This window comes from Sciurus carolinensis, chromosome 19 (assembly GCF_902686445.1).
Source record: "Sciurus carolinensis chromosome 19, mSciCar1.2, whole genome shotgun sequence".
NCBI classification, from domain to species: Eukaryota; Metazoa; Chordata; class Mammalia; order Rodentia; family Sciuridae; genus Sciurus; species Sciurus carolinensis.
The window spans coordinates 24953680-24980286 of record NC_062231.1 but is presented as its reverse complement, the minus strand read 5'-3'; the positions used below and the strand labels follow the sequence as shown (position 1 = coordinate 24980286).

The 26607-nt window shown below is 41.0% G+C and overlaps 1 protein-coding gene across 1 annotated transcript in view; it reads right to left on the bottom strand.

The window, feature by feature from the left end:
• The window catches only part of Cntn3 (contactin 3), a 340669-nt gene extending 320780 nt beyond the window's left edge, over positions 1-19889 (bottom strand). Inside the window, exon 1 of the mRNA XM_047534744.1 lies at positions 19761-19889. The gene's annotated coding sequence lies outside the window, so the exon portion shown is untranslated. The remainder of the gene's footprint in view (positions 1-19760) is intronic.
• Positions 19890-26607: the final 6718 nt, after the last annotated feature.

Genomic DNA, 26607 nt, shown 5'->3' with positions numbered 1-26607 from the left:
GGGTGGCCCACTATTTCAAAAAGTCACATCACCAGTGGCAACTACATCTTTAATAAGAATGAAATCAACAACTTAACCTAGAGGTGTGAGTCTACATCTGTAGACAGGAATTCACAGTAATGCTATGAATATACACAAATATGCAGACTTGGTTACCATTCTAAAGGACAAGTAGTATAAATATTTAGTTGATGCTGCTGTATTTCTCTGAAATCCAAGTTTAGAACCAACAGGTAGATGCAAGCTCTGGTAATCTACTCGGACTCAGATATAGTCACTACAGATTAAGACAACAGACAGTACAAAGAAATTTCCTTATATTTCTATGTTTACCAAATTTAGGGACTTATGTTGGCTTTTTAAAAAAGGTATGTAAGTTTGCTACATTTTCTATTTATTTCATGTCCACATATAAAGGGGATGTTACTAGTGATTACACATATAAAGGAGGTTTCAGAAACTCTGAGAATAGAAATGAAAAGAATAAACTGAGACTGAAACATGAGAAAACTTGAAGGCCAGATTGGCAACTTTTCTTTCTTCTTTTTTTTTTTTTCCTCTCACATTTTCCTCCAAGTAGCAGGAAGCTATTACAGTTTTGCAGTGAGAAAGTGGTGCGAAGACAGCTGTGTTCTGAGATAATTCATATGGAACCATGAGCCACGTGGGTAGAGGAGACACCAGGAGGCAGCAGCTCTAGTCACTGAGATGTGATAATGAAGGCTGACAGGGGTCATGGTTGGCTGGACAGGTATGAGCAACAGTGCTGGACCCCATCCTGGTAAGTGACTGGGTTTGGGATGCAAGGGGAGGATTCCTGGTAACTCTGTGGTTTCCCTGACAGAGAGCATGGATGCTCTTGAGAAGAAATAGGGAAGGTTGAGACAAGAGGCCACATCTCAGGTAGGATGAATTCAGGGTCAGAACTGGTAGAGTCTAAATGAAAAGTGAAAAGTTGAGGGAAGTGGTGGGCAGCAGTTGGCAATCTGGGACTCTGCAGAAAGAAGCTAATGATCCAAAATCAGGTAGCAGAAGTACCAGAGCTGTGGAGAGGATGGACTCCCTAATGGGAGAAAAAGAAAAGGAAAGGCAGCCAAGGCTGAGGCTGAGAAAACCTCCACCATCAAACAAGAGAAAGAGGAAAACATCATCCAGATGGAGCAGCAGTTGGAAACACAGAAGAGAAGCCCAGAAGTGCAAGAAAGCCAGAGGGGGAACGTGGGGGTGGAGAGCAGCAGCGAGTGTCCACCAGAGCTCCAAAAGGACAAGGATCAAGCACAACCCCAGAGCGTAACATTAAGAAGCTGCCTGCACTTTGCAGGACTGCCATAGAATGGAGGACAACCTACACTCAAAGAAGAAAGGGAACAAAGTCACAGGTGCAGGCCACCTGTCCTAGACACCGGGCGGTGGGTACAGGAGGGCAGCAGGAAGAATCTGCAGGTGGCTGCACACTGATATTCATACACCATGTGATGGGAGATACTGGTGCATGAACACCAGGGGCTGAAAGTCGTCTCAAGAGACAAATACACCTCCTCTAAATGTCATTTGGCAAAAAGAAAAGCAAGATGAAATTCACACCCAACCCTGTCTTCAATGATTCTTACTCTAAGAAACTAAAGAAAAGAACAGCGGCTTTGTCTAATTTCTCAGACATCAGGAGGTGGCTGTCTCATGTAGCTGAACTATTCTGAGACACCTTTGCTGCAGGAAAATAAGGAAAAAGCAGAATCATAATAGGAATTTCCTTCACAGCAAATGACTGGGTCATATCTGAGGACTGGCCTCTATTGTTCTTAATAAACTTATTTCTTTCAAACCTTAAAACCCTGGATTTTATGTCTCATCAATCATAAAATCTCCCTAGAAAATCTAATTTTTGGTAAGTTTACACAATAAAACTACATGAAATCTACTAAGTCAAAAATTGCAACCTTTTATTACTTCATAAAACCAGCAGTTACTGAGCCCCAAGTATGTTCCAGGCATGAATATAGCCTTAAAATAAACTTAGCTTGGTAAAATGTAAATAAATATGCAAATTGACTCAATATTCTAATTTATATATTATTGGATGTCGAGGTTTTGTTTTGTTTAGTTTTTAGAAGATGTCACACAAATTCTGACTAGCAAATTAAGTGAGAGTTTCATAGCTTGGCAAATTTGTTTTCACTTTAGAACAATTTATGACAAGGAGTCTATAATGCATTGTGGCTAATTAATGGATTTTTTGTGGTTTGACATACATAATGCATGAGCTTGGTGATAGCTTCATCTCAGATCCTCCTGAATCATCTTTCTAAGATTTCAAGTCATGTAAGTGATTGAAAGAAGAAAAATTGCATTTTATCTTCTATCCCATAATTTCTGTTGCAAAGGTCATATGCTCATGAACAGTAAAGAACAATAGACACACAGATGGCACCTGACTTCACATAACCCAAAGTGGGACATTAGTCTACAGTTCCTACAGTCCAAGCACTCACACAAAGGCTATTTTCACTAATGTGCAGAATAGACCATTCTTGTTCTAGAATAACTACAACTACCAACAACCAGGTACTCCTATGCAAGAAACTGTGTTACTTTTAATTTCACAAGAGCCAAGACAAATTGATTGCACAGATGAGGAAACCAAATATCAGGAAGTTTAAATATATAAGACAATATAGTTAAGCGGGGACAGAACTGTTCAAAAATCTTACTTCAGGTCTGTTATTAGTTGGGACTGGTCTCAGACAGGATCAATATGTTTATCTATCTATCTATCTGTTTGACATGCTCTTGCTATGTTACTGAGGCTGTCCTGGAACAGTAATCCTCCTGCCTCAGCCTCTTGAGTTGCTGGGATAACAGGTGTGCACCACCATACCTGGCTGCTCCTATTATTTTAGCATCTGCTAAAACATGACAGTGGTATATGTCTCACTTATTTGAAAATTATAAGACAATGGAAATATCAGATATATAGCTTTTCTCTCCACACACTCCCACCTCCAAGTCACCCGGGCATACAGTAGCTGGTAACAGAACAGCTGACAATTCACTCTCTGGCAGTTCAGAAGAAGATGGGACTTTGAATGAAGGACACAGGATTTAAAAGACAAGGGGAATGGAAGAGAAGAGCAGATACTCCAGAGAGCACATTTTATTCCCCTAGTTTATGCCCAATGAGAGACGCTGTTAAGTCCACTGGACCCCACGTGGACTTGCTGGGCTCTAGGATTATTCACTTGTGGACAATTCCACCAGACCCCTGCAATATTAAATGCCTAATACAATGACTTATCTTCAAAACTGTTATTTCCTGTTTCAAAAAAGATACACAACCACGTATACAAATGAAAACCCAAAACATATTACCAAAATTTAAATCAGCACTCCCATTCCCCAAACAGACGAATAAGGGTAAGACCTGAGAAGCCATGAACTTCAGCGCCAAGATCCCGGGAGAGGATCTGGGGGTGGCATCAGTATGTCAAGTAGAGGGTACTACTCTTGAAGAGGTGGAGGTCCAATGGCCTCAGTGTGGCATCAGTATGTGTCATAAGGGCAGCAATGACCTGGGACTGACTCCTATACCTCTGAGGGAAGTATGACCCTGAGGCCTCATGGATTCCTCCCTGTCTCCTCACTGCACTGGCAGGGAATGTGAGCAATCTGAACACCCATCCACTCTGTGTATATAGTATCCTAAGGCCGCAGCTAAATAAAGTGGAAAAGGGGGCTCTATTCACTGCCCATCTGTTCACACGTCTGACATGAGGAATCTGTCAATGGCTATTGATTGTACACAGCATCTCTATATCAGATGTAGGCTGGGTTTGGTCCTCAACTAGAAAAACATTCTTTATAACCAGCTAGGGAAGAAAGACTTTATCACTATCCTTACAATAATGATTTTATTAGCTATATAAACCACTTTGTGAAATTTAATACATCTGAAGAATCTCTATATTCTAAGCAAAAATCTTTCTAGAATTACATCTTATCACATAGATTTTTTTTTTAATGAAAAAGGAGCAATCCAGACTGGGTTCCTCCTAGCTACTGAACTGTGGCTTTGTGAAATGGAATTTACAATTACTATAAAGAAAACAGCCCCCAAACCCACAACTCCTTTCACTTAATTATTCATGATATTGAACAGCACATTTATTTTTAAAAACACATGAAGTTAGAGCAACACTCGGGAACAAAACTTCTTGCTTACTTGCATGACAGCGATGGGTGTTCCCCCCCCCCCAAGATTTCTATTCTGTGTATGTAAATTTTAAAACTAATCAGACACCATCATGACATGTTTAAAACAAGCTCAAAATATTAAAAGCCATCTTTGCAGGTGGCACTTTTCATCCTCATTCACTCATCAGGATTAATTTCTGTTTATTGTTCTTCATTGTAAAAATTAAATAACTCCTGTGATACTAAAAATAAATGTGTTAATGGTGAGGAAAACAGGATGGGTAAGTCATGTAGGCAGTTTATAAATTAATGTGGGTTTAAAAAGTCATATTGATCCTCACTGAATTGCAAGACAGGGGGTTGCACAGAATGCACATTCGACTGTCCACACCAATTAAGAGTATCTTGGAAACCTTTAGAAAAAAATTTAGAACATACAACTTCAAGTAGTTCCCTGAAAGTGGAAAATGGCAGAGGTGACAGCCAGCCATCCCTTTAACCCCTCCAATCTCCAGCAAGCGGCAATCTGCTGACCCACTCTGGACTCGGGATCAGAACTGTGGCATGCTTCAGCCAGCAGCACACGACAGAGGAGATGCTCTGTCAGTCCCAGCCTCACACCTCAGGAAGATGCTCAGCTCCCACGTAGATTCTCCTGGTTGTGCAAAGCAAAGGTGGATTCCTGAATGGTGACAAGTGAGATATATCAACACAGCCAGCTTCCTGCCCTTCTAGCTACCCCAGCTGAGACACAAGCTTGTGAAGAAAGTCATCTTGGATGCTCCAGTCCCCACCAAACCACCCCTCAATGTCACATGGATCAAAGACCAGTTTCTTTGTACAGCCCTGTTCAAATCTCCAAACACAGAAAACTGTGAAAAATGGGGACAGTTTTGTTACAGAGCAATAAATAACTGATACATTTATCGTTGGATTCTATATAATGTGATTTTCAGAGTTACAATACAATCCTTAAGTGTAGTAAGCACCTCTTATTAATTCTACAAAAGAATCAATGGAAAAAAATTCTTCCTGAGGTATCTGTTATACATTAGGCAATAAGATAATATTAAGTCTAATGCTATCAACCATTTAATGTGAACTTAAGTATGATAATTTATTTATGAAATAGGGGCAGAATATCTACAAAGACTGAGGTGATAGGCCAGGTACAAGTGACCAGCACTCAACAAGCCATCTTACAGTTCAAGGGTACACAGGCAAGTCAGAGGTAACCAGATAATAATTGCTATCATAAGAAACTTAGAAAATATAGACAGTGAGATCTTTCTGAAATGTAGAAATAGCTACGTTGAAGCAATATGAGAAGCATCATAAGAAAGGCAGTTATGTCACTCCCTTCCTGTGAGGGCTGAATGAAGTGTTTAGCATAGCACTTAGTACATAATTAATCCACATTAAATGGTGCTAAAAAATCTAAACCGTATAAAGGGTTGTAAGATTCCAAACAAGAAAGGTGTATGAGTGGACCGAAGGATATCTGTGACTTGTACTGGAGTTGTTCAATATTTGAGAAAGCCTACTCTATGCTGTGCACTGGGGCACAGGGGTAACCAAGAAAAACAAATTTTCTGTCCTTGTACTGCTCAGTCTAGAAATCAGGCCTTAATTAGGAGTCATGTGGTGGGCCACTGAGCTCCACTCTGAGCCCTGGGTGGGTCATTTAATTTGAACTTGTGAGTAGGAGTAGCTATCCCAAGTGATGGTGGCAGGGTAAGGATCGGTGTGGGTGAAGCAGCAGCAACAGGGGTGGGAGGTGCAGCCCAGAGAGCCCTCCAAGCATGTGCAGAGGAGCCATCAGGAAGTGTGCTACCCAGCAGAGAGCGTGCGCAGGAGTTCCCCACAAGCAGGCCACAGAGGGCAGGAGTGATGTAGTCACGGAGGTCTCAGGAGCCACATCAAGTCATCTGGAACTTACCCCAAAATCAACTGAAGTTCCCAGAGTTTTATATAGACTTAAGGAGGCTCTCCTACTTAAAAGAAAAACACCAGCTATAATAGAAACATAATCAAAATTACTGAGATCCAGATCGAATGCTGAGACAAACGATAATGGTTTAGATAAACACGTTGGTATTGAAGGTGGAAAGAAGTGGGCAGTTTCAGATGTAGGAAAAACAAGACTTGTGTGCTAATTCTATATGGGCTTTAAAAGCAGGGAGTGTCAAGAAGAAATCAGAGTCCGAGCAATTAGTTCCATGCTGGTGCCACTGGCTGGTTGTGGTGGGATGGTACAGGTGGAGAACACGGTAAAGAAGTAACATCGGTGAGGACAGTGATGAGGTAGAGGGCTCTGAAACATCCAGGTGGGAGTGCACGTTGGTCAGCAGAAGCCAGGTTATGTTGCAGTAACCAACAGCTGGAACACCTCTGTGGCTGGAGACAATGACGTTCATCTCTTGCTCATGACTCATATCTACTGCAGGTTGGCACCCAGGGTTCTCATTCAAGTCATTCGGGACCCAGGCTCACAAAAGTTCCATCTCAGCTTGGGCTTCTAGAGCCACAAAGCCACTAAAGAAATCAAGAACAAGTCCCCAAAGCCCTGGCAGGAAGTGAATAAATAGGAAATGATTGGAAGGCATTGGCCGAAGTGCAACATTGACCAGATCTGTCATTCATCTGGTAGGGAAAAGTCAAATTTCCCAAAGTTCCTGAGTAGTGTTAAAACAAATAATTGAATAAACAGGTCTAGATACCTGAATAAAGCACATAAAGGCCAAAGAGAGATGGAAGAGAGAAATTGAAGTTGAACCTTTAAAAGGGTGGGTATGAATTTGAGCAAAAATAACCAATCAGAAGATGACACGAAAAAAGAACAAAGGAAACAGCGGGTAGATGACAACAGCTTTTCCTTTTGGGTTTCCTCACTGCACAAGTTCAGAAGAAAGGAAGAGGGGGAAATGAAGGATTCATATGCCAGAGAAAGAAAGTGAACTAACCAAAGACTGACCAAAGGAGCAGAGCAGGAGGGGCAGCCTTGAGAGGTTGTAAGGTGGATGAGGAGTTTGAAAGAGATGCTGGAGAGTCGACTCACTTTCAGTCCTGTAGAGGAAACGTGACAAGTGTAGGGATAGGTGTACCCAACTGGGAACTCAGAAAAGTTGACAGTCACCTCAGGGGAGAAGGCAGTAGTTTATTGTCACATGTATTGCTCTTGTAAGCAGATGTTCTTCTGGAATACAAACTGCAGTGCTTCCTGACACGGGAAATGCACGCTCCATCTCCGGTTAGGTCATTAACCTCTTATTGGCTTGAGGCATGACTCTCTGACTCTTTAGACTCTTTTTCTCTCACTGGTAAAATGTATTCCAATATGTTATGCTTTACAATAATTTTTGAACCAAAAATTAAAATCTATTTACAGAAAATTTCACCTGGGTCCCTCCTCCCCTACACTCCTAGATTCCTGACAGGCTATGACTTCAGATCTACCTTCACATACTGATATGTAAGAGCTAATACTTGGCCCAAATCAAGGTCTCCCATTACCACAACTTCCAAGAGCCAAGTGCCTCCCTTATCAACACTCAATTGCAACAGGTACAAGATGACTCCTTGTTCAAGAATGTGCCATGCCAGCCCCTGTACTCTGACTTGCTGCTGTTCCCATATTAAAGATGTAGCCCCATCACAGGTGCCTGTGAAGCCTCCCCAGATACTTCTAGTTAAGAATCATGAGTTTCCTTTAATTCTTCACAACACTTTTAGGACACACTATATCTCTACTATTCTATAAATATATATATAAAATGTATGCCATGAATAATAATACAGCAACACCAATACAATGGCACACATTAGCAGGCAGCCTTTATTGAGTTTAACCACGAGGTCATGCACCTTCTTATATTCTATGCAATAAATGTATACAGTGAAACTAAAAATACAACTTTATGAAGAAAAAGAGACTTAGAGAAGCCAATTCATTTGCCTGAGGTCACACACTATTAAATGGCAGAGACAGTTTGCCTAAATTAAGAAGCATTCACATTACTACTGAGCAAAACATCCACAACTGTTCACTAGACTCTCAAAAACAGGTTGGTTCCTCCAACTGTACTGCATGTTCTCTGAGAGCTTTCCATATGCATTCTGCCTCTCTGTATTCCTGGGCCTCACAGAGGTAAAGAGTTGTGATTCAATCATTTGCAGGAGTGACATTTTACATTTCAAACTGAAAAGCAACTAGAATCTGGAGGGCCTTTCTCGGCTTCTTTTATCTACACCTCAGCCATGTGACCTCCAAGTTCTTCCCACAAACCAGGCAGGGGATAGTTTCCCACTCTTGACTTTGCACTGGGCAAAAGAAGGAGGCAGACATGAGAATGTACCAGTTGCAAGGCCAGCTCTTAAGAGACTTGTCAGTCTCCATTCATCTTTCTGTACCTCTACCACTCTCAGGAGACTAATTTCCATCAGGGCCCCTCTCCTTCACCAGGGACCCACCATGAGATGAGGAAACAAGAGCCAGAAAGAGATGCAGCTTGAGCAAGTCCAGCCCAGATGACCTACGCCAAGCTGACCCAGGAAAATAGGAGCAAAGAGTCCAAGAGAGCCACCAGCCAAGCAGAAAGAGCAAGAGCTACAGAAATTTCTCCTGTCTGAGGCTGATGAAACTCTGTGGGCTTTTTCTATGCAGAATTATTATGGTATTAGCTAACTCATATAGGTAGATTGTTCACGAATATTCCTTTTTCACCCCCATATCCATATCACAGAATGCCCACTGTGGCAGTGTTGGGAAGTAGGGCCCAGTAGGTGTTTGGGTTCATCTAGTAGAGTCCTGAAGTACAGCCTAAAGGCTTTCTCTTTGACTTAGTTCTTGCTCTGGTGAGACTGAATCAGTTACTGCAAGAGCAGGCTGTTATAAAGCAAGTCACTTTCTTATGTTCTACGAATTCCACAGTCCTTACCTGCCCTTCCAATTTCTGCCATGAATCGAAACAACACAAGGCCCTCACCGGTTGTGGCTGCCCAATTTTGGACTTCCAGTCCTCCTGAACCATGAACAAAAATAACCCTTCTTTCCTATCAATTACCCAGTCTCAAGTATTCTGCTACATCACTAAAAACAGACTAAGATGGGATGCATGCACTATGGGTACATGTGACTAAATGTGTATTTTGGGTATGACACTAAGAGAGGTAGACCACAATAGTACTATTGATTGTAAGTTGTTGCTTATTTCCCCCCACTGCCTTTATTGACCCTTCAACTTCTAGCCAATGAAGTGAAAGAAACCTGCCTGATATATGACCACTCCCAGCCAAAGTGTAGAAAGCAATTGCATGGCTTAGTTAAGCATCCTCGGTTTCTGCCTCTTCCAGTAAGAACAGCATGTCTCAGATATGGGTATTTCCTAACTTAGGTTCTCCAGAGACAAAATCTAAGATGAAGTCTGCTGAGTAGAGAAGTTGAGACTGAGAAGAGTTCTTAAAAGAAGAAGCCATGAGGAATAAAAGCATAAACAGGCACAAGATGTTGAAACTTAAAATAGTTGCAACTGAGAAGTCAGCTGATTCTACAGGGCAACCTGGGGCTGGAACTGCACTTCAGAGTTGTCTAAGTTAAAACCACCCAGGTTTTAGTGCCCAAGGATCAGTCGGTCACTGATCATGCATCAGTATACATAGAGATGCAACCTTGGCTGAGACAGTACAGCAAGCCAATGAGAAACCCCCAGGGAGGAATGCACTGTGACCCATTAGCAGCTTACATTCTACGCAAGTGGTGAGAACCTGTGGTGGCCTCATGTCAGTGGGTGGACAAGGACTACAGTGACCATGACAGGGATCTACCTTCAACCTGGACCCTAGAATGAGATGCCACACAGAGCAGGTACACAACCAATCCACAGAATAGAAGAAAGACATGCAGATCTGCAGATGACCCCTAAATCTCATATAATACAGGTCAGTTAGAAGAAGCCACTGAGATTTTTGGATTGTATGTTACCAGAACAAGAGTTGACTTCTGCATTTATAAAACAACAAACAAGAGGAAAGATGTCAATTATTTTTTAGTTACTTACAATCATATAAAAATTATTTTTATAACAATGTTTGAAATTGAAAAAGACACAAATAAATGGAGAGATATATGATGTTCATAGACTGGAAGAATTAATAATGTGAAAATTTTCCAAGTTACCCAAAGCAATCTATAGATTCAATATAATCTCTATTAAAATTCCACAATGGTATTTTTGACAAAAAATTTTAAATGTCCTAAAATTCATATGGAACTACCAAAAACCCAAATAGCCAAAGCAAACTTGAACAAGAACAAAAAAGTTGGAGACATCACACTCTGACTTCAAAATATACTACACTATAGAAATCAAAACATCATGGCACCAACATAAAAATAGACAAATGGAATAGAACAGAGTGTACAGAAATAAATGTATGCATATATGGTCACTTGATTTCCAACAAATGTGCCAAAATATATAAAAGGAAAGGACAATTTCATTAATAAATGATAGTGGAAAAACTGGATTTCCACATACAGAAGGATAAAATTAGGCCCTCATCTTAACTATAGACAAAAATCAGCTCAGAATGTATTAATTAAAAATCAGAATATATTAATTAAAAATGTATTGATGTAAAAATCAGCTCAGAAAGTATCAAATTACTAGAAGAAACTTGGGAGTAAAGCTTAATGACATTGGTCTGGACAATGAATTTTTGGATATGACCCCAAAAGCATAGGCAATAAAACTCAAATCAGACAAACGGAATCACATCATATTAAAAAAGTTCTGCAGTATCAAAGAAACACACAACACAGGGAGTGACAACTGACAGAACAGAGAAAATATTTGCAAACTTTATATCTGTAAGGGGTTGATATCTGAACTATATGAGGAAGCAAAACAACTTAATAAGGAAACAAGTATCCAGACTGGTGATGGACTTGAATACACATTTCTCAAAAGAAGACATGCAAGTGGCAGCAGGTTATGAAAAGGAGCTCAATATCATCAGAGCACTACAAATGAGAACCACAAGCAGAGAGCACCTCACACCTGCTAGCATGGCTACTCCAAAAGACCAAAGATAAGAAGTGGGGGTGAGGAAGGGGACATAAGCACTTTAGCACCACTAGGGAAACAAACTGGAGGATCCCCAAAAGATGCCAGTACTGGGTACACATCCAAAGGAAAGAAAATGTGTGTGCTGGAGAGAAACCTGCATCTCACATTCACAGTAGCACTGTTCACAGTAGCCAAGGTATGAACTCAAACTAGGTATCTGCCATTAGATGCCCAGATAAAGAAAATGTGGAATGCATATGAGATGGAGTACAACTGAGACTCAAAAAGAGGGAAATCCTGACATTTGCAACTACATGGGTGAACATGGAGGACCTTATGTCAGTGAAATAAGTCAGACCCAGAGAGACAAACATCACATGATCTCACTCAGACGAGTCACCAAAGTCAAAGTCATGGGAGTGGAGACGGAACGGTGGTTGCCACTGGCTGGGCTTGGTGGAAGGAGTGTTGGCCAAAAACTACAGAATTTCAGTTAGACAAGAGGAAGAAGCTGAAGAGACCCACTGTACAACGTGATAGATATTTTAATAACAACCGAATGCATCCTTGAAAACTGCTGAGAGTGGATTCTAAGTGTTTTCAACACAAAAATAAATATGTAAGGTTATAAATATATTATTAAAACTAAACCATTCCATGACAAATACAAATTTTCAAACATCTTTTAAATTATGTAAGTGAAGTTAACCCCATGCCCCACCCTAATCTATCTATATCTTGTGCAGTGTGTGGACGTGTATATGTGCACACACACGAAAGTGTGTTTATGTATGGGGGGCGTGTTAAAAGATCAAAATAGGTGGGAAGAAAGATGACAAAGAAATAATCAATTTTTTTTAAATACAAGAAGGAAAAATCAAGATAAGAGATAAATCCCATTAGCAGTTTTTACAGTAATGACAAAACATTTTCCAAGTGAATTATAAAACAAAGATACTTATACCAACAGCAATCATGGCAATGTTCAGAAGTAATGCTTATATTCTAGGATTTCCCATTATGTAGAAATACACCCTCTACTAATAAGCTTCTTCACAGAATATGTGCTTTGTTTCATGACATATTAAAACCCACATATTGAGACCCACTTCTTCCTTTACAAAATTACTACTTCCATTAAAAACTACAGAAACAACTACATAGGAGAATATTTTGTTCTATATTGGTGAAATAGGTCAATAAATTGATAATAATAGAAGCATGTATATCTTCACAGTGCATATGAGAAAAAAAAAAAACTAATGGAAAGAAAAAAAAGAACCCTTGGATTAGAAGGCTCAAATTTCAAAAACATGTAGTTTTTGCACAGGTTTTTGGTTAGTTTATCTAAAATAAAAAAGAATACTAGCAACTCTTTCCTTAAAATGATAGAGAAAAATGACTTAATTTGTCTATTAAGCAGAAATGTAGAAGGTTTTGGGGCAAAGGGGCTGAGCATGGGTGAGGGAGGTAGTGTCACACATGCCTGACTTTGGTGCCAATGTGCCTTATCTGTATTCCAGGGCTTTCAGAATACTCACCAGAATTAGTAACAAGGACTGGTAATCAGCCACTTTCAGCTGCTTTCTACACAGGCAGGCAACCAGACCAAGGGAGTAACGGGCATCAGATTAGATCACTGGTTATATTGTTCGGGTTGATTTTAATTGGCTGAAAAATGTCATTACCGTCCCCTGCAATGTGTTATTTTAAAGGGTGACTATTTCTATGTGAGAAATAAAAATGGACTGCAATTCCCTAAGAACACACAGGACACATTCAGTTAGGGTCTTGCTCTCGCAGCTTTACAATCCTGCCAAGTCCAATCACACCAATAAATAAGCACATTTGCTACCTACAGAATTCTGGGTAAGTCAAAACAGATTACCCAAGAGATGACAGCAGAGACCCACCCAAAGTCACACCCAGGTTTATCAACACCTTGAGAATTCCCATTTCCACAGCAACTTTCACATGCAGGCATCTCCAAGGTGAAAGAATTCATGGTATTTAAGAAGAGGAAACATTTCCAAGGACAAAGGCCTATGGAAATGGAAGTTTTCAAAGCTAGAAGACACCTGCAAAATATTTCATCAGTGCACGCTCACATGAGAGGGTACCTCTCAGGACATTCATTCTTCAATCAGAGATATATGAATATATACATGGGATAGAACTGCATAAAGCTTCACATGTACTCTGAAATCAGGTTTTAAAAGTGGCAAAAACTGAATAATGCCTATAGTCCAGCAAACAGTAATGGACTCCTGCCAATTTCCTGATTCTGATATTGCTCTAGATACAATATAACCACAGGAAAAGCAGACTGTAGAATAGACAGACCTCTTTGTACTATTTCTGTAATTCCCTCTGGGACTATAATTATTTAAAAAAAAAAAATTTTAGATGCAGGTTAAGAAGTCTCACCCCAGGGATGATTCAGTAAGTCTTACAAGGGCCCAAGAACCTCCATCAGTTCAGCAGAAACTTAGAATATTTTTACAGAAAAATAGTAGGTTCTGAAACTGTGGAAGATTAATAGTATTTTCAGCATGCTGAGGGGGGCTTACTCTGTACTGGATGACTGGTGAAATTACCTAATGCCCACAAAGTTTTCACTTATTTATAAGTAATTATTTGCAGTTTGGGAAGATGGGCTTTTGATTTGTTGTAATACAGTCATTTACTGACGTATTTCATAGATCAACGTTTAAATCTTGAGGACTTCAAAGTACCTCTTTGCACTGAAGTTAGTTCATTATATGAAGGACCAACTCTCAGGACTTAAAACCTTTAGTTTATGTTTTCTTCAGAGAATATGTCTGTTGTAGAATTTTCTTAATTCAGTTCATATCAAGATAGTCATCTGTTGTCAATCCATGATCTGTCACTCAAACTGTGTAAATTAAAATAAAATCTTCCAATGACATGCTGAAATAACTATAAGTTCTAGAATAAAAAGTCCCATATAACCACAATACAATTCCATAACAATGAAAGACATTAGACTTTCTTCTACTCCACAAATACTTACCAAAGTTCTAATACATGTATGCCACTCCATCCCAGAGTATTAGAAAAGACTGACATCAAATGATTTTATACTATTAAATGATGTACATTTTCACAGCACTAAAGACACTCCTTTTAAAATGGTTGAGAGTAGACTCGCTGTGTTTGTTGTTCAAGCTGTCTGGACAGTGGTCAAGGCCTCTGGGAGGAATGGATGGGTGAGCATTACCAAGGCCAATGGCAGGGAAGTCAGGGTTTTCCTAGCAGAAATCACAGTGAATTGAAGATGGGATTGCATCTAGATGGGAAGGAGGGGAGGGGAGTAGAGAGGTAGTCATGGTATTCTCGGCACATGCAAGGAACCTGAAGCCACAAGAGTGCCATTGCATTTTCAAGGAAATTTAAGAAGGCCCCATTCTGTGGTTGGACTGTGACACTGCAGGGAAGAATCAGGGAGAAGTCACACTGACATAGGCCACATCAGCAGCTTAGGGGCATTTTTCTTTTTTAACTCTAGGCAGTGGGCGTTCAATGATATAGGTGTTCTGGATCACGGATTAATACCTCATCATGCATAAGAGAGGCCAACGAAGGAAGGGAATGAGGAGGAAAGGCCTTTCTTTTTTTCTTTTTTTTTTTTTTTAACTTCATTTTTTGGCACTGGGGATTTAAACCAGGGGTGCTTTACCATTAAGCCACATCCCCAGCCCTTTTATAATTTTTGAGACAGGGTCTCACTAAGTTGCTGAGGATCTCACTAAATTGCCAAAGCTGAACTTGAACTTGATCCTCCTGCCTCAGCCTCTCAAGTTGCTGGTATGGCAGGCATGTGCCACCTCAGCCAACAGAAAGTCCTTTTTTAATCAATTGCACTTAGGTAAAAAGTGGGAAGGAGGAAAGGACCTAGAATCCAGCCTGACCCATGGTGGCCAAATGACTGTTCTTGTACATTAAATCAGTTGACTCACCACAAGAGCAAAGGCCCATTGACCACTGAGCTCACATGCCCTGACAGCCATGAGGGTTAAGGAAAGAAGGGCTCCCTAAGCTGGAGCCAGCTTCAGAGGCAAGTGATGAATTCCTATTTGGACATAATGGGTTTAAAGCAGCAAATGTCTGAGAGATCATGGCAATGTGACAGAGAACACCGTGATGGTAACCAGTAACTTCTGCTGAATAGGGACCATCTTGATGGGCAAGATCTTTGGTCACAAGGTGAAGTGGGCAGCACATGCAGCAAACTTAATACTCCCAAAGGCTTAGTTCTGGGTCTGTCAAACTCATTGTGAGCAGGTACTGTGATGGGGGGTTCTTTGCACTGGTAAGCAAAACAGAGCAGAGACCCACATCCCAAATGCTTATAAGAGAGTGCACATGGATAAGGAAATGTCCTGCTCCACATTATGACTGAGGACAATAGGCAGAAAGTGCCCACAGAGGTGTGCTGCCTGTGAGTACTACAGAAATCAGAACCTCCTCTGTCTAATGATATTTAAATCATGACCTAAGGGATAAGCAGGAATCAAAAACTCCACGTGTGTGTGAATGACCTACACATGAGTTTAGGGATGAGGGCTAGGGGGACCACCAGGGAAAAGGACAAAATCATCCTGAAGGCAGGAAAACACTCAACATAATTGTAGAACTTCATGACACTCTTGCTCCCCAAAGCATGGTATGAGATATTGAAGGGACAGGTAGTGTTTAAATCCTACACAGCTTTGTAGGAAATAGGTAATACTTTCTATTTTACTCTAAATACAACAGAAAGCCATTTCAGTATTGTCAGTAAAGAAGTATCAATTTAACGTACATTAAAAAAATAGTGCCAGCTGTGTAGAATGATCTGGGGGAAGAAGTAAAATTGGAGACAGGGAAGCCAGGGGAGTGGTCCCAGGAGAGAAAATGGGGTGACAAGGAACAGGATGCTGTGGGCAGAGATGAAGGGACGTGGGCAAATCTGAGAAATTATGTTTTAGTCAGAATGAAAGGCCACATGAGATATGAGTTGTTCCAGTTCTCCAAAATAAGACTATGTGAAGTACCATAACAGCCCCAAGAATTCCTTAATCTATTAAAATAATATATCGACAGTCTCCCTTATCAGTAATATAATCAAGCAGGTTTTGAGCTATGGAGCCCATGTCTTAATGTCTGATAGGTAATAAAAGTCAAGTGAATTAGAAAACAAATGACACAAAATTGTCCTCCTGCGTTAGAATGCAGAAAATTTCCAATCTGATTTATCAAGGCACCTATGAGAGTGCTGTAGAATTGCTGTAACACATAATCTATTTCTTCAAATGCCAATATGTCTGCAATAAGGAATATGCATATCTTCTGAATTATCTTTTCCTACTTAATAAAATAGTCATTTTCCTTCACTCTTTGCAAGGCAGCTTCTTGCACAGTAAAGATTCTACAAATATTTACATTCCAAGTAGCAGAGCTGTTTGAAATGCTATAAAGTTCTGCCAGCACTTCTATTACAAACCCTTATTTCTTGTTTATAACATGTACATAAAAGGAGGAAAATAAAAATGTACCATGGATTGAAACTTGGCATACAAAGTTTTAACAAGTGAGTGCATTACTTATGCAGCAGATTTTCCAAAGAAATGTTCCACTGTGGTAGGAAATGGTGGAACTGCAAATTCCAAACTGTTTTGCACACCTGATCTATTTCTGAAATTTTTATACAAGTCAGATCTGAGTCTGAGAATTGCCACCCCTAAATTTCAAAGAAATCCTATCTTATACTATCCTATAGTCCCATATCCTCATTACTGACAAATATCTTTGGGAAATATTACCCAATGCAATATTATCAAGCTTAAGAAGTAACAGTTGATCAGCACAAAGTGATTATATATATATATATATAAATATATATATATAAATAATATATGCATATTAAAAATCTTACATATACTCACATATGCTTATTCAAAACCACGGGCAAGCACCTAGGGAACCTCATCTTCCAAGAGACAAAATCACTGGCTAAGATAAGCTGGATTGTTGGTGAGAACCAAATCAGAGATGGCAGAAAACATATACAACAGCGATAAATCCTCCTGCCATCTGAACATCTACCACTGAACAGAATTAACATTTTACTGCTAACAATGTATAAATGGTGAATGGAAAACATAGAACATTGAACCAATCATAGATCCTCTGTTTTGTGGCATTGCCAAAGTTCAATAATATATAGATCCTGCAGTTTGAAAGGAGCAATTATATCTATGTACTCTTTCAGCATAAAACATATTAGAAGTTAATGAGAACTTCAAGTTGGACACTTAAATTATGCAGTAAAAACAGAGACAAAAGATGTGCACTGAATGAATGAGAAGGAATTAAGCACTTATAAAAGAGAAAGATGCATATTTTGATAGAAGAGCCAAGGGGCTATTAGTTTGTAATAACTAGGCATATATGAAATGTGACAGTGATAAGATCACACATAAATCAACAACTGAAAAGCTACAGCTTGTTGTCTGCAGCTAATCTTTGCTCCAATTGAAATTGCTCAGCACTTTGGTCCTATTAAATGTGCTGCTGCCATTTTAAGAAACACTTGGGCTACCTGGTTGTGCTGTGAATGATATTTAAAAGTTAGAGTTCTCCTGGAGAATGGAACTTCACGTCTCCATGTCTTAGAACTGACATTAAAGACACCCAGTGAGGAGGACATGAGGTCGAATATTACCATCAGAGGTGGCCACTTCCTGAATCTATTACTCTGCAAATCAATCAGCAGCTAGGTGTCTCAGTTATACCTCCTTAGACAGGAGGATCACTTGCTTGCATTCAACCATACCATCTGTCTAGTAAAAGAATGCACCAGTCTGCTATATTTCCCTGGAGGATACAGATTCCTTTGGGGGTTTCAAACCACGTGTTGACTATCAAGCCTTCTAAGATTCTGATTCTACACATTATTTGCATTGATCATCTTTCCATTTAGCAACTCTGAGCCCTATGAGTTGTCTTTTATGAAGCTGTCCCATTGCAATCAATGACTTACATATATTGGGCATCTTACAAACAAATGGATGTGAATACTAACCGTCTCCCTTTCCAGACAACTTCCTCCCCAGTACCATGGCCAGCAAAGGGTTAAGACCACCAACTAAGATGCCAGGTTACTGCAGCTAAAGTAGGGTTTCTGTTAGTAAACACAGCTAGCAAAGCAAAACTAACACATTTGACTTCAATATTGAGATATAATAGCTCTTTCAAAGGCAATTACTTCTCCTTTCAATCTCTGAAGGGTTCTGACTCATTTTTCTGATTAATTCCAGTTTTTAATCTATTTACAGATCAGGATTCTTTTTCTGCTAGTATAATATTCATCTCTGTGGGGGTAGACAGAAATCACAGCAAGTAGTCTTTCTTTTTTTAAAGTTATTCTTGCTTAATCGTTTTAAAATTATTTCTAGATTTACAGACTCACGATATGAGCTGGGGTTTCTGACCTCCCTCCTGCACATCTCCCATCTCCCAATCTATTGCTTTCTCTAGCTCTGTTTCCCCACATCTTGCGTTGAGGTTAACAGACCTGCGATCCCTTTCCCAGAGCTCTATCTGTTCCCCTCCCTTTGGTTCTTAAGGAAGGTTTGACGTCCTCACCATAGCGGGCACCGCTTGTTATTAAATCATTCCTCTGAGCGCATCTCCTTGCTGTAAATCAGTAAGGAAATACAATACAAGAAAGGACATGCGGATTAGCGAGCCGCGCGGAGCTTTGCAGAAGCAGAGCCCAGAAGCCTTTCGTGCATTTTATGCAACCAAAAATTTCCCGATGGTGCTGTCGGTGGGGGTGCCCCGCTGGCACTTCCTGGTTTTGTGTTTGAGGTATTTTCTGCTTGGTTAGCTTTGCAGGGCTCCTCAGGGAGCACAGAAGCAGCCAAGACCCGGGTCCAAGCTGAAGAAACATGCACTACAGCCCATCAGAGAAAATCCGCGAAATAAACGCGGCAGGGGATTTCATCTAAGGCTGCAGATCTGTGACTGGAAAGAAAATGCAGCCCGGAAAACTTGATAGTTAACGGAAAAGCCATACACCAGGGCTTCCTTAGACCCGGGAGTCAAGAGGAGAGTTTTTGGCACAGCACCATCCTGTTCTCGCCCCCTGAACCACTTGGGATTCTTCCTCTGCAACCCTCGGGTGCACAACTTTTTATTTTTCAACTTTGGGAAAATCCGCAGCAGCTAAGGGCAAGCCGGAGGGACCTACCTCGCATTTCCCCAAGCCTCACCTGGGGAGGCGAGTCTCCCATCCCGAGAACAATCCGCGCCCTAGAGGTGGATTTCCCCACAGCAAACTGGCTGGGAGAAGCACCTTCCGTTCTGAACACGTCAGGTGCACTTCCCCGCAAACAAACTTTAGGGATGAGGAGACATAAAGCCAGTGCGTAAAGTTTCCCAGGCAGGTGGCTCATCCTGCATCCCAGCCCACGCAAGCAGCTGATATCCCCGACTTACCTGGTCCCGGCAGCTCGCCAGGCTCCCGCCCAGCCGGCCCGCCAGCCGCAGCAGCCGATCGTCCAGGCCCCGGGGGCCGCCGTGCGCGCCCGCGCGAGCCGCCGCCGCAGCGCCCCCGTCCGTGCTGTTCGCGGCCGAACCCCGGCGCCCGCCCGCCGGTCCGCCGCCGTCGCCGTCGCCGCGCGCCAGGCTGCTGTGGCTGCTGCCGGCGCCACCAGAGCGCTGCCTGCGCCTCCACAGCTCCGGCTCTGGCTCGAGCACAGGAGGGAGGGGAGACGGGTGGGAGAAAGGGGCGGGCAGCGCGGCGGAGCAGCCAACTGGGGCCCGCGCCTCGCTCCCGCCGCGCCCCCAGCGCCCCCAGCGCCTCCAGCCACCCTGCGCTGGGCCGCGTGCACCCACGTGCGTCCAGCCTCGGCAGGGCCCTGGCAGCAGAGCTGGATGGGCGGCGGTCAGCATGTCACCGCTGGGTGGCCTAGTGTCGCACAGCTGGGGCTCGGGGCGCACAGGGTTAAAGGCAGCAATTCCACTTCTAAGAAAACCTGCTGCAGCTGAGCTCACACATGTGCCCAGAAATTTCCAATTTCCTTAGTAAAGCAGATAATTGTTAAGGGTTAGCTATAGACAGGGAGTGGACTCTGCTATAAATGAATTCGTTCACACAGTCCTTAGAACAACCTCTTATCTATTATTTTTACCTGCTTTAGTGATGAGGAAATTAATTTGCTTGAGGTTTCAATGACTCCGTCATAAGAATATCCCAAGTTCCCTATGAAACAGATCTTACTCTATTTGCCATTTTAAATACATACAGGTAATGGTCAGTTAAAGATGAACCTAGCTGGCAGAAGTTCCGAATCTTTGAGTTGAACTGCTGGGATGGCTCCCCCATACCTGTGCAAACGATGTATCTTACTTGTATGTGAAAGTTGAAAACAACCTTACCTATCCATCTTTAATGATAATCAAAATACAGTGGAGATATATAAAGGAATGTAATGCAGCTCCTACAGAGAGGGCAGGACTAGGACATCTACTAGCATGGACATAAATGACCTTACAGAGGTATTAAGAGAAAGAAGTTGGTATAAGAAAAGTATGTATGGTCTTTGTGCTTACTCACAACATATGTACCTACGGATGCTTTCATGATTTTTAGAAAGATGATCCAGAGTACTTACTGTTAACAATAGTCCTTATGAGTCTTTCCATTTTACAGTTATCCCTTATTGTTTCTAAACTGTATCATCAGTTCATTTTCCTTTCAAAGAAACTAGTCTTTTTGGTCACTAGACTTCCCAGTTTGAGTTTACAGCCTTGCCCCCACCCCCAACACACACACTCCTGTCTTCTCCTCTCCTCCTGACTGCTACAGGCAGAACAAAGCTGCATCTCAAGGACAGCCACCTTGGTGAGCCAGATCTGAAAGGGGGTTTCCTGGGAAATGGCTGTTTGGATTACTCTTTCGCTCTTTCTTATTCTTGTCCATTTCCCCAAGAAATAAGTGTCTGATCTCCTGCAATTCAGAATAGAATTTGGACTTATGGGAATATTTTAGGGAGTTTAGAAGACAGGGGCTGGTGCCCAGCTCTAAGATGCAGGGCACCACTTTCTACAATAGAGTCAGCATATACCTCCTCAGCCCTTACCTTGGCACCAAGACAGTGCCTCAGTGAGGAGGTGAGTTCTCCCCACCCAGAGCTGTTTCAACAGAGATGCTCTCTTACCCCCTGAACGTACAGCAGAGTTCTGGAATACACTTGAGAACTTCCTCTGGTGTTGGCTACTTATGCTCTATTGCCAACAGGAAATTGCTCATCCCTGTAAGAATAATGGCTAGATTTAAAAAAAAAAAAAAAAAGCTGAAGTTATTTATGTTTTAAAGGGGTGGGGGGAGGCAGGGATAGATAGAGCACAATGCTATAAATAAAAATAATGTGCTTTTCCCATCAGAATTAAATTGCAGTAAATTTGGACTCCTTAAGGTCTCTCTACTTAGCCAAAGTGGGGGGAGGGCGAGAACTAGAAGAAGTATGGAAAGGTTGTTTATGGTCCTTTCAGTTGTTATTAGTTACTGTAAATAATCTTTTTGCTTGCAATCTGGGAACATGTTGGCAAACCCCCTGAGTGTGACAAAATGTTTTATTGGATAGAACTGGTGTGTTCTGGAAGTAGCTGAGGGAACTTCACATGCAAATGATGCCCATGCTTTGCACCTAGCAGGTGCAATTACTGCCATGCCTACATCCGTCACTGGCATTGCCTCTTCTTTTTAATATTTTCAAGTTGGTGCCTCATAATGCATTTTCCTTCTAATATATACGTCTATGTTCTGTCTAATGGGTAAGGAAAGAGCATGTTTATCAAGGAGGGAGAACTGGCCCAGGGCAGCGAAATGACAGTGAGAAAGACAGGAGAGAAGCTCCTTTAAAATAGACAGAGAGAAATCTAAACCCTAACCCCTCACAGCCTTCTCCAAATAATCAGTCATTTCCAAACTCAGATTACATTGCCTGTGCTGGGGAAAGCTGATTAGTACTGGAAAAGGATTTAATGGAATTTCAAATCCTGTGGTTGGAGCAGAAGGAGGTGGGGTATCCTAAAATTTGTAAAAGCAATGATGAACAATTTAGCGTATGCTGCAATTTCCTAGTCATAACAGGCAAAAGATGTATAAATGCAGGTATGGAGAGAGAGGCAACATTTTGTATCCTCTCTTTGCCCAAAAATGTAAAGCAAAATGTAAGTCAACTGAAAACCTGATATTTACCAAAAGTTGATACACAAGAGCAGGTTTAAATAAAATTTCCATTCAATTTCTGGGCCGGAAGCCCAGGAAATTAAAAAAAAAAAAAAATTAAAGGCACATGTGGGTCTTCTCAGTGTGAATGCCGGATGGAGTTTTTATTGAATTTGGCCTCAACTGATTGTAGCATTATAAGCAATTCTGCCATTAAGTTTCAGCAGCCATTTAGATGGCAAATCCTTTTTTAGGGCATTATAACTAAGAATAATAACTTCCTTTTTATATGGCACCTTTTATATCAAAGCACTTTAAAGTGTGAGATCATCTTCCCATTATTAAGATACCCCATCTGTGTTGGAATAAAGAAGCTATTTCATGCCACGGATACCACATAACCATTATTTGTTTGCTTGTTTATTGCATAGCAAAGGGAAATGAAGAAAAATATATACTAAGCCTAGAGACTAAAATTCTTAGGCAAAGTGTAAACTGGAATATAGCCAAACCACATAGTTAAACATATGTAGTTTTTTTAAAAGAGACATGGAGTTTTTAATTTCTGTGGGTGGAAAGACAAATTTTATGAGCATGGCCATGTTACTATCTCCAGGTTCTAGTCCGTATCTGAATACTAAGATTATGTTGTGGGATGTACAGAATGGTCATTTTATCTCCAGTGCTAGGTTTCAGTGGTTCCAAGAGTTTTGTGGGTTTTTTTTAAGTTGAACTAAGGAGTAATATTAACTTCAACATCCATATTGGAGTAAGGGTGTTAAAACATGTGTATAATAGCACCAAAAATCTTTACATAGCAGCATGTGCTGGTGCATATCTGTAATCCCAGAGGCTAGGGAGGCTGAAGCAGGAGGATTGCAGGTTCAAAGCCAGCCTCAGCAAATTAGAGAGGCCCTAAGCAACTTAGCAAGACCCTGTCTCAAAATTTAAATATATGTGTGTGTGTGTGAGTGTGTGTGTGTGTGTGTGTATAAAAGGTCTGAGGATATGGCTCAGTGGTAAAGCACCCTGAGTTCAATCCCCTAGTACCAATAAATAAATAAATAAATAAAATATTTTCATGATACTTCTGGTTGTCCGTTGAATACCTTTATTCAAGCAAGTTATCTACTTTTCTGGGGAAATGGAGGATCCTAAAAAATGAATGCATATACAATGCTCAGCACTGTGCCTGGAACTTTGTTCCCGAAACTCCTTCAATCATAGCCAGTTCAGATACTGACTCATTTGTTTCCTTCTCTGAAAGCATTTGCTGCCTCTCCATTCTGCAGGAGCACTGCCATTCTCTAGACATCACAGAGCATATCGCTATGAGGAAATTTTTTTTTTTTTTGGTTGTTGTTGTTTACGTGTCTGCTATTTTATTGCAAATTTCCTTTGCTGGACTGTAAGCCTCATGAAAGTAGGGACTCTCTTTTGTCTACTGCTGCATTCAGAGCTTCTAGCATGAGTTCGACGTCTACTTAACAATGCATGCCTAATGATCGTGTGAGCTCCCACCTGCCTGGTAGTGTACAAACTGCTGATCTGCAGGGCTTGGCAATCCTTACAACACCCCAGGCTTCTGTGCCACCTTTTTCACATGAAGCAGCTGAGGTACGGAAAGTGAACTTATGCATCGGAAGCTCACTCTTTCAAGATTTTTCAAACTGTGATCTAGAGGTCTGATGTGAAGCTCCCTGCTCTGTGCTGTACACCCCTGCAAATTCAAATAAATTTTGTCAACCATGTAGTCCAGCAGTAGTCAAACATTAACCCACCCATCAATCACCTGGGGCTCTGGGCAAGATGCAAATTCAGACTCGGAGGGCCTGGAGCTAAGCCTGGTACTCTGCATTTCCCAAGTTCCCAGATGCTGCACTGCTGCTGGTCTACAGACCAAAATGTGACAAGCCAAGTCACTGCCCAGACCTTTTATATTAACAGACACGCCACCTGACATATCCCAAACCTTAGTGGTTTGAATTAACAGAAGTTAGAACAATATTGGAATTGCTTAGTCATGAATCATAGAATTCTATTTAAAATTATTTCTATTACATTGACAATCGCTATCCCAGAGTGAACTGTCAGTGCATTTAGCTAGGAAGACCTTTCACTCGAATGCTTATGTCTATACCAGGCTACCTAAGTTTCTGATAGAGGAACTCATTTATGTTCTTTTTTTTTTTTTAACCCTAATATTAATGGGAACAATACTATCTTTCTCTTTAAATATCATATTAAAAAATATTAATTATGCACAAGCATATATCACTTCAGTGCAAATATGAGCTTTCAGACAAAATGACAATAATATATCTGGTCAATTTTTTAACAAGGGTTTCAACAAGTATCTATTTTATTCATCAACCTAGAGTGCTTTTTCCAAGTCTAACAACCTTTCTTGCAATAATGATGAAGTTATTTTTTCATGTGTTAAGATGGAAAAAAAAAAAACCCTACATGTGTTTATTTTGTATTCTGCTCATATTTTCATTGTGTTGCTAATTGTTTGACAGTAGTAAACGTATTGCTGTTAAGACTGGGTCTCTGTTCTAGTGTAATGAGATTTTTATACATCAAAGTAAGTATTAGTTGATAAGTTGCAACAAAGAACTTTTTTTTTAAACTTAAGGAGAAAGAAAGTTCTTCTCAGGGTAGTTTGAGAATAAAAACCAAACACTGGTTCTTTATGTGGGTGACTGTTATTGGCTCAGAAAATATTTTAGTTGAAGTATAAAGAATTAAGTAATGGGGCTGAAAGAAAATAAAGATTGTCTTAGCTTGAGTAGCATAACCAGCTTCCCCATCAGGGAGGCTGATCCCGATCACATCATCTGTGCAGCTCTCCAGGCTGAAGCCCAAGATCAGAGTGGCAATACGGTAGGAGCTGGTGAAGACCCTCTTCTTGGTTTGTAGATGTCTATCTTACTGCACCCTCCTATGGCAGAGGGCAGAAAGAAAAGGAGCAAGCTTTCTGGGCATTTCTTAAACAGGCACTCACTCATGAGTGTTAACTGGCTTCCCACTACGTCAACACATAGCTGAGATAACTAGTTTAAAAAGGGAAGAAGTTTATTTTGGCTTACAGGTTGATAGGGTTCAGTCCAATGACTGACTTCATTGCTTGGAGCCTGTGGTGAGATGACATATAATCAAGAGAATGTGTGGCAGAGCAAATGGCCAGGGAGGGTTTGGGGAGAGACCTGTTCTTACAGTTCCCTTTAAGGACCTATCTCCAGTGACCTAAAACCTTCCGATAGGCCCCATCTCTTGAAGGTTCCACCCCCTCCCAAAAGTGTCAAGCTGGGGACCAAGCCTCTAACCCATAGGCCTTTGGGGGACATTGAGACCCAAACTATAGCAACCTCCATGGACTGTTCACCTCCCAGTGGCCAGACCTGATACCATCACACTGGGAGCTAGGATTTCAACATACCAGTTTAGGAAGAGCACAGACATTCAGTCCACCACAGGGATACGACCGAAGCAAAGGTCAAATACTAAGTGAGACAGAAAGCAGTATATCAAAGACCAAGAAAACAAGCAAGGAGAACATGTTGATGCTGATTTAGTTGCTCCCTTTAGATCCTCAGGATCCTATTTATGAGGTTGTACCATGAATAATATTGTGAAAATACTTATAGACATCTGTATTTTTGGCTCTGGAAAAGGAGACAAAAGGAAAAGTTTGCATTTCAACCAATTTGCTTCCATCTAAATGTTTTTTCTCTAGAAATTAATGCAGCCTTAATAGGAGTAGCCCTGGGTATAAACAGCACAGAGTAATCAATTATGTCATAATTGTGGAACTTCTCAGCATGGCCACTTGATCTATACAGATAATAAGATCCACTTGCATCATTTGCTAATAACTGAGGAGTGTCCTGGGGAAGGAGTAATTTCTACCTAACTTCACCTTACCAAAGCACAAGTCTTTTGCTTCCTCCATAATTAGGAGGAAAAGTTACTGATGTGGAAGTTTCTAAGAGCCACCTCTGGACCTCTCCATGTCCAGCAGATGGTATGTATACATTAAAATGTCCAGTGAGTGCGCATACCTCAAGTGGTTAACTTTCTAAAATTCCTTTTGATTTTCTGTCATTC